The sequence below is a fragment of the Elephantulus edwardii genome, unplaced genomic scaffold (genome assembly GCF_000299155.1).
Source record: "Elephantulus edwardii isolate Elephantulus edwardi_28Jun2011 unplaced genomic scaffold, EleEdw1.0 scaffold00052, whole genome shotgun sequence".
Lineage (NCBI taxonomy): Eukaryota > Metazoa > Chordata > Mammalia > Macroscelidea > Macroscelididae > Elephantulus > Elephantulus edwardii.
In genome coordinates this window covers 11139342-11146593 of record NW_006399802.1, presented here as the reverse complement: position 1 = coordinate 11146593, position 7252 = coordinate 11139342, and positions in this window count along the sequence as shown.

The following is a 7252-nucleotide window of genomic DNA, read 5'->3' as shown; positions in this document are numbered from 1 at the left end:
CCACCCCCTACCCCCAAATCCCATTCTTTTATCTCCTTCCATGTACAGTCTAAAGAAGTTACTAAGAACTTTCCTCTCTTTTCTGCTGTATCATTCAAGGCCCTCTTAAACACGAGGACAGGGTTAGAGCTGAGAGGAAGGGTTTTCCAACAATGGAAACTAACTACAGGTCCTGGTAAATTGGTGGAATGGGAGAGAGTAGGGTTGACATGGGGAATGCAAGAAGATGGAGGAGGGAACAGAGTGTACAATTATGCTTTAGAACCTTCAAATGTCAAGCTTTCAAAAGGTCTTTGTGCATCTCATAAAGAATTTTGAGGATTTTTTCACCCCCGTACGCTATGGAGGACAACAAAAAGTGTTAAAGAAACTTTATATAATTTGATAGGTTTTGTTTTGCTTTCTTTCTTTTGAAACAAACATCGCTCCATCTATATTAAGGAAGAAGAAAATAAGAAGGAGAGAGAACTGAGCAGAGGCAGTGAGAGCAGTTTGAAAGTTGGTGCAGTACAGAAGCCAAGATGTTTTGATCTGGACTAGGGCAGGGTGGACGGAGAGGAAGGTGCAGATTGAAGAGTGGTTGGTTGATTTAGAGCTGACCCTCCAGTGGGGTTTCAGAGGTAGTAAATCACAGGAAAAGAGATTGTCCATATTTCTCCTATGGCAAAGTTGTGGATTCGAACCACCTATCTTTGGGTTGACTGTGCACTCTCTACCACTAAGCCACCAGAACTCCCTATGAGTGATTTGGGAAGTACAATTATCCTGACTTTGATGATTATTAGAATAAGAGTAGAAAGGGATAGAGTGATGGAAAAGTCAAGCAAAGAAGACTTTCTTATTAAGTTGAGGATGAAGCCATAAAGTTGAGAATAAAACAAAAGGCAAATGGAAGAAGGACATTTAAAGGAAAGAAAAATTTGCTTTTAACTTCGTTTCCAGAATGTCCTGCTCAGTGGATGCTTGTAAATATTAATAAGTGGCTCTCTAGGAGAAAACAAAAGACCTGCTTTTTAAATGTTTACAGATTTCCAAAGTATAAACTACTCTCATCACTGACTCATTTCAAGTTATCCATGTGAGAAGTCATCTACTGAGTTGGGAAGACAGATGTGTAAAATTAGCTCTCCTGAGACAGCAACAGCTCACCACTGGTTTGTATCTACAGAGCATTAGGAAGCACCATTCTGGAGCATGTTAAGGAGATGAGGGCTTGTTAAGGAGATAGGGTTTAATTTGAAGCCAAGAAAGTGGATAAAGTATTGTGGTGGGAACACATAAAAGTGAGAGGAGAAAACAATTGTGGGAGAGATGCATTAAAAAAAAACACAAAACAAAACCCCAACAACCAAAACAAACCCAAACAAACCAAAACTGAGTCAGGAAAAGAATAGTTCAAAAGACAGGAGAAAAGAAAGGAACCAGATTCATGAGAAGGACTAGTTTCAAGAAGGAAGGTGTGGTCAATAGTGTCAAATACCAGAGATCAAGTAGCATGACGACTTAAATAAAGGAGGTCATCTGCAGCACTGCCAATTAGGAAGCCTTTCTTTGTGCTTGAAATACTTTTCTCTACTTTTTTTTAAAATTAATTAAAAGTGGAAATCACCGTAGTCTTTTATTTTATGAAAGTCTATAATTAATTTAGAGACAGAAAAGATGCAGAATTGTTGAGGCAAGAGTTTGACTATGGTGGGTTGGCCTGGTGAGTGAGTCCAGATTAAATCTTGCAAGCCGGTTGGATCTTAAGGGAAGGAGAGCTTGAAGGGAGGCAGTTGGGAAGAATAGCTTTTAAAAAGAATTACAACTCATTGATCCACTAGTAACTCAAAAGGTTCTATTTGTCTATAACCCAGGTTAACTTGTGGATCCCAATGACAAGCTGAACAAACATCTTATGTCCAGAAGCAGTAATTGTTTTGAATCTATTGCTTATGTGTCAATAGGAATCACATTAATTCAGAAGATGATAGCTTTGGTCTAATGAAATGGAATTGAATTTGCAAGTATTGACAGCCTGGGTGATGCATGGACTACTCCACACATTATGGTGAGTCCTTGCACTTTTTTATTTGAACATTGGTTGCTTGATGATTTGTCTCTCTGTGTATTGGAATTAAACTGATCTAGAGATGAATTATGAGTTCTTCAATTGCTGTTCATATAAGAAATGGGGTTTCTTCCTTTTAAAGACAATTTAAGGGTGCCTCTTTCCAGAAATTCACCAAGATTTCAGCTATCAGGTCATCTTGATCACAACAAATAAAGTTTATAAATTAGTATTTAAAACTTTCTTTTTTATTTATTGTTAATTTCTGTAAATAGTCTACTCCCTCTCCAATAACCCCCCTTCCCTGCCTCCCCCTTCCCACAACCTGCAGGGATCAAACTGTAAAATGAGTGTAGGGAGCATGGAAATGGTAGAGTCTGACTTCTGTTAATGCCACAAAGGGAAACTTTCCCACCAACAACATCCACAGCACAGAACTAATTCCTCTAAGGTCAGTCAGGGTCTCCCACATGTCTGCACCTACTTCTACTAATTCTAAAACCAGTCATGCTACTCTACTAAGCCTTAACTTCATTGCAATGACCACATAGAGGTTATAGAACTAAATTCACAGTTATGGGGTTTTCTTAGGAAAGTCAATGGGCTGTAATTCAGGTTGGCAGCAGGATATCATCCCTCAGTTCAGATAGCCTCTCTAGCATGGTTGCAGGCTTTCTGACCTTCAGCCTCATGACTTAGGTCAGTGTTACAAAATTCCTTTAGTCCTGCCTGTGATGATATCTTCCCTCAGTCCTCCAACAGTCCTGGAAGTGGGTATTTAAAGGACCACAGATTTTCCTTGCCTCAGTGCATTGCAAGCCAAAAAATTGTTAAAAGGCAGTCTTTCTTTTTCTGTTTGTCTTTCTTTCAAATGTAAAATCTTTATTCAAAAGTCCAAGGTGTGTCTACAAATCTATTCAAATGCAAATGTATTCAGAGTATTAGTCTTATTATTATGTGTCAACTAGTCCAAAAAGACTCATAGCAAACCTATGAACGACAGATCTGATCCCTATCTTACACTGTGCCATTCTCATCTTTCAGATAAACTCAAACTGGGGTCACTGTGTCAGTTCATCTCATTTAGGATCTTTGTCCCTTTATTTACCCTCCATATTACCAAGCATGATGTGTCCTTTCAAGGAATGACCTCTCCTAACAAAATGCCCAGAGTATGAAAGGCAAAGCTTTGCCACACTTCCTTCTAGAAATCACTCTGGTTGCACCTTCTCCAAGACATAGCTGTTTGTTCTTTGGCATCGGTGGATATTCGGTGTTCTGCTTCAGCACCACAACTCAAAGACATTGATTATTCTTCTTTCATCCTTATTTTTTTTATTAAATTTTATTAGTTTTAATGAAAAAGAAGTATTCTTTCATCCTTATTCATTGTCCACTTCTCAGATGTATAGCATGTGATTGGCAAGACCATGGCCTGAAGCAGGCTCACCTTAGTCTTCAAACTGACATCATTGCTCTTCAGTAACTTGGAAAGATCTCTGACAGCAAATTGTGATTTCTTGACTGCTGGTACCAAATGGGTAACCTCATTTTTTCTCTCCATTTGTCATCATGTTACGTACCGGCCTGGTGGTGAGCATTTATTTTTCTTCCTTCTGAATGTTGACATATAATCTATATTGAAGTCTGCAATCTTCAATGTAACATTTTAGGACTACTCTTAAAAACCACAGCTTTTAAGATTTTAAATGAATCATTTCAGTGGTAGGATTTTAAGCATCCTCATAGGTTATGGGACTCAGGGAGACTCAGTCACTCCCCTAAAACACACTAAAAACGTTAACACCTTCTCTGCCTTTACACGTGGAATCAAAACCACAAGCAATGCTGTCAAGTTTTATTTCAACTTTTGACAATTCTTCATCTTGCCTCCTAGGCTGTAAATCTTTCTAGGAGGAGATGCCCATCTTTGCTCCATGTGGTTGTTGTTGTTGTTATGTGCCGTCGAGTCGCTTGTGACTCATAGCGACCCTATGTACAAAAACCCTAAACCCTGCTCTATTCTGTGCCAATCTTATTGTCTCTGACATACCTACCTCCACTACCTCAGTCACAGAATCAATCCGTCTCATCGAGGGTCTTCCTCTCTTGTGTTGTCCCTCCACCCTCCCAAGCATGACGTCCCTCTCCAAGGACTGGTCCCTCCTTACAAAATGTCCAAAGTATGTCAGATGAAGCTTCAGAATCCTTGCCTCCAAGGAGCAGCCTGGCTTTACCCTCTCCAGAACAAACCTGCTCATTTTCTTATCAGCCCATGGTATATTCAATATTCCTCTCCAGCACCACAACTCACAGGTAACTAATTCTTCTCCTATCATCCCTAGTCATTGTCCAGCTTTCTGATACATAGCAAGTGATTGCAAAGACCATGGCCTGTATCAGGTGCACCTTGGTCTCCAGACTGACATCATTGCTTTTCAATACTTTAGAGAGTTCTCTAACTGCAGACTTTCCCATTGCAATACGTCTTTTAATTTCCTGGCTGCTGGCGCCAAGAGAGTTGTAGCAGGTAAATCTAAACCCCCGTGTTGTAGCAGGTAAATCTAAATCACCGATCTTTAGGTTAGGAACTCAAATATGCTGCACGAGGTCTTTTCCTTTACATATGGAGAGTCAGAAAAATTCCTCTTAACTTTGTGCTAACCTTGGAGTTTTGAAATTTTGAAAAACTGTCTAGCCCATGACGGGTACCTGAAATGACATGAATAGTAAAACCTTTCTATTTATAGAGCCATTTCTCCAAGGAGCTCAGAGGTTTCCACAAAACTGACCTTTCTAACACCTCTCTGAGGCAAGTTGTTCTTGTTAGGTGCTGTTGAGTAGGACCCATAACACCCCTATGAACAACAGATCTGAATTCTCTCCAATCCTGTGCTATCCTCATCATTGTTGACATACTTGAGCTTAATGCTGCAGACAGTCCATCCAATTGAAGGGCTGGGTGAAGCAAATAGAGCCTCTAAATCCCCTCATTTCACAGATGAAGAAACAGAGGCAAAAAGACTTTACCTGATTTTCAGATCATGTGGTACAGTCACATTTGATGTCATCCCACCATCGTAACCAGGATTTGAACGATGCCAGGGGATGACTGTCCTGTATTGAGAAGATAAAGTATAACCTTCCTCAAGCTACAGACCTTCCTGAGGGTGAGAAGTCCTTGGTGCTAAGAGGTCATGCACTAGAAAACATTCCAAAGTTGTGAAGAACTCACTAGTTGTCCTTGATTTCTGAGAAGCCAGGTACCTGTCAGCAAAGGGAACTAACCATTACATGTGATTGCATTATGAACATCACATTCTTCCCATCAGCACTCGAACACACTAAGTGCTTCTGGAGTATCAGCACATGATAATTAGCTTCTATTATCTGAAGCAAAAAGCAGAAGCACAGCAGAACAAATTCAGATTCATTTCTGAGCATCCAACTCTCCAGTTGGAGAAAGCCCTCCAATCACACGTGATGACTCTTCCATGATTATCTGTGCTGTGGGTGAGGAACTTAAAAACTGTGACTACAACATGAGCATGCTGGAGACCACGCAGATGACGCAGGATAGGGCAAGGTTCAGATCTGCTGTTCATAGAATCGCTGTGAGTTTAATCTGCTCTATGGCAACCAAACCCAACAACTATCTACTGGCCACCTCTGACCTGGTAGGCTTTGATAGGTCTGAACTCTTATGCTGTATGTACTTCTACCTAGTACCATTGTTGAAGAACTACAAAGCCATTGTTACGTCCCAAACTCACATGGCATGCTACATGGACACAGCTCAGAGGACTGTGTCAGGGGCCCTTTCCCTCCTGAGGCTTGAATCATCCAAGTGATGAATTGAAGACTCCCAATGTATTCATACATGTTTAAGTAGTGTTGCCTGGAAGTGTTTGAAAAGTAAAGGGCATTTGCTTACTCTAGCTATTTTAAAAATGATGAGACTGAAGGCTAAGTTCTGTTCATTGTCTCCTATCATCCTTAATTCTAGGTCTTCACTTATGCTTTTCTATGTCTTGTTTGAGTACCACATTGTTGTGTGCCATTTGAGTTGGAACTGACCCATAGCTGACCATCCAATGGCATGGGAGGAGCTAGCCCATCCTTCTCCCATGGAGCAGCTAGTGAATTTGAACTGCTTACCTTCAGGATGGATTGCAGTGCAGCTTCTTACCACTAGGCCTCCAGACCTCCCTTGCCCGAGTACATAAATTTTCGGAATTCCTTGCTCTAAAGACCTCAGAGTTCCTCTAGGGCTGGGATAGGCCTATTCTCTGAGTCTTCCCTGAACATTAAACAGACCACTGGCATGTGTGGATATGGACTCCAATTGCAGTCCAGAGGGGCCTATTGAAGAATACTGGAGGTATTGTGGTGTCCACATGCTTGCATGAAGGTTTTTGTATATTAATGATTGAAGTGGAAGTGAGAAGAGATGGGGTCAGGGCTGGAAACTAGTTCTCTCCAATTACATCATACTCATCAACCGAGGTCACACTGTGAAGGATCAAAATGTGACCTGTTTTCCAAAGTTGTGCAAAGGTATCTTTGTGAAGCCAGGAAGACATTTTTAAGGTTTATTGGCTTGATTTATGAGTTAAGCATTCCGAGATACATAGCTTCCATTTACACTTCCATTTATTTTAGGCCTTTTGTTCCTTCATGACTGCCAAAGTCAAAAGAAGTTGGATAACTAGAGTCATTATCATCGTTTTACAGGACTGTGATTCCTCTAGTTGAATTCTATAAATCTATAGAAGTAGACAACAACAACAGAGAAGTGAACCTACAAATCCTATGTATTTATAACAGGAGTTGACTAAAGTCACCAAAATGGAAAAAAGGTGGGGGCACACTGGGATTCCCCTCCTCCCCTTATCAATACATATCAAAGGTGGTCTAGTGGCAAGAAGCCATGCTGCAATCCTGAAAATAAGCAGTTCAAGTCCACCAGCTGCTCCTTGGGAGAAGGATGGACAATCTCCTCAGTTCCGACTCAATGGTACACAACAACAACAACAACATTATACAGCTAGGAACCTCTGGTTGCCTAGTGCTAAGGAGTTGCCACCAAACCAAACACAGATTTGAATATATCAGCTCTTCTCGGGTGGAAGACGGCCAATCTTTTCCTGTGTAGTTTATATAGCCTTTGAAAAAACGAATGGCGGGCTAACTAGGTGTAGG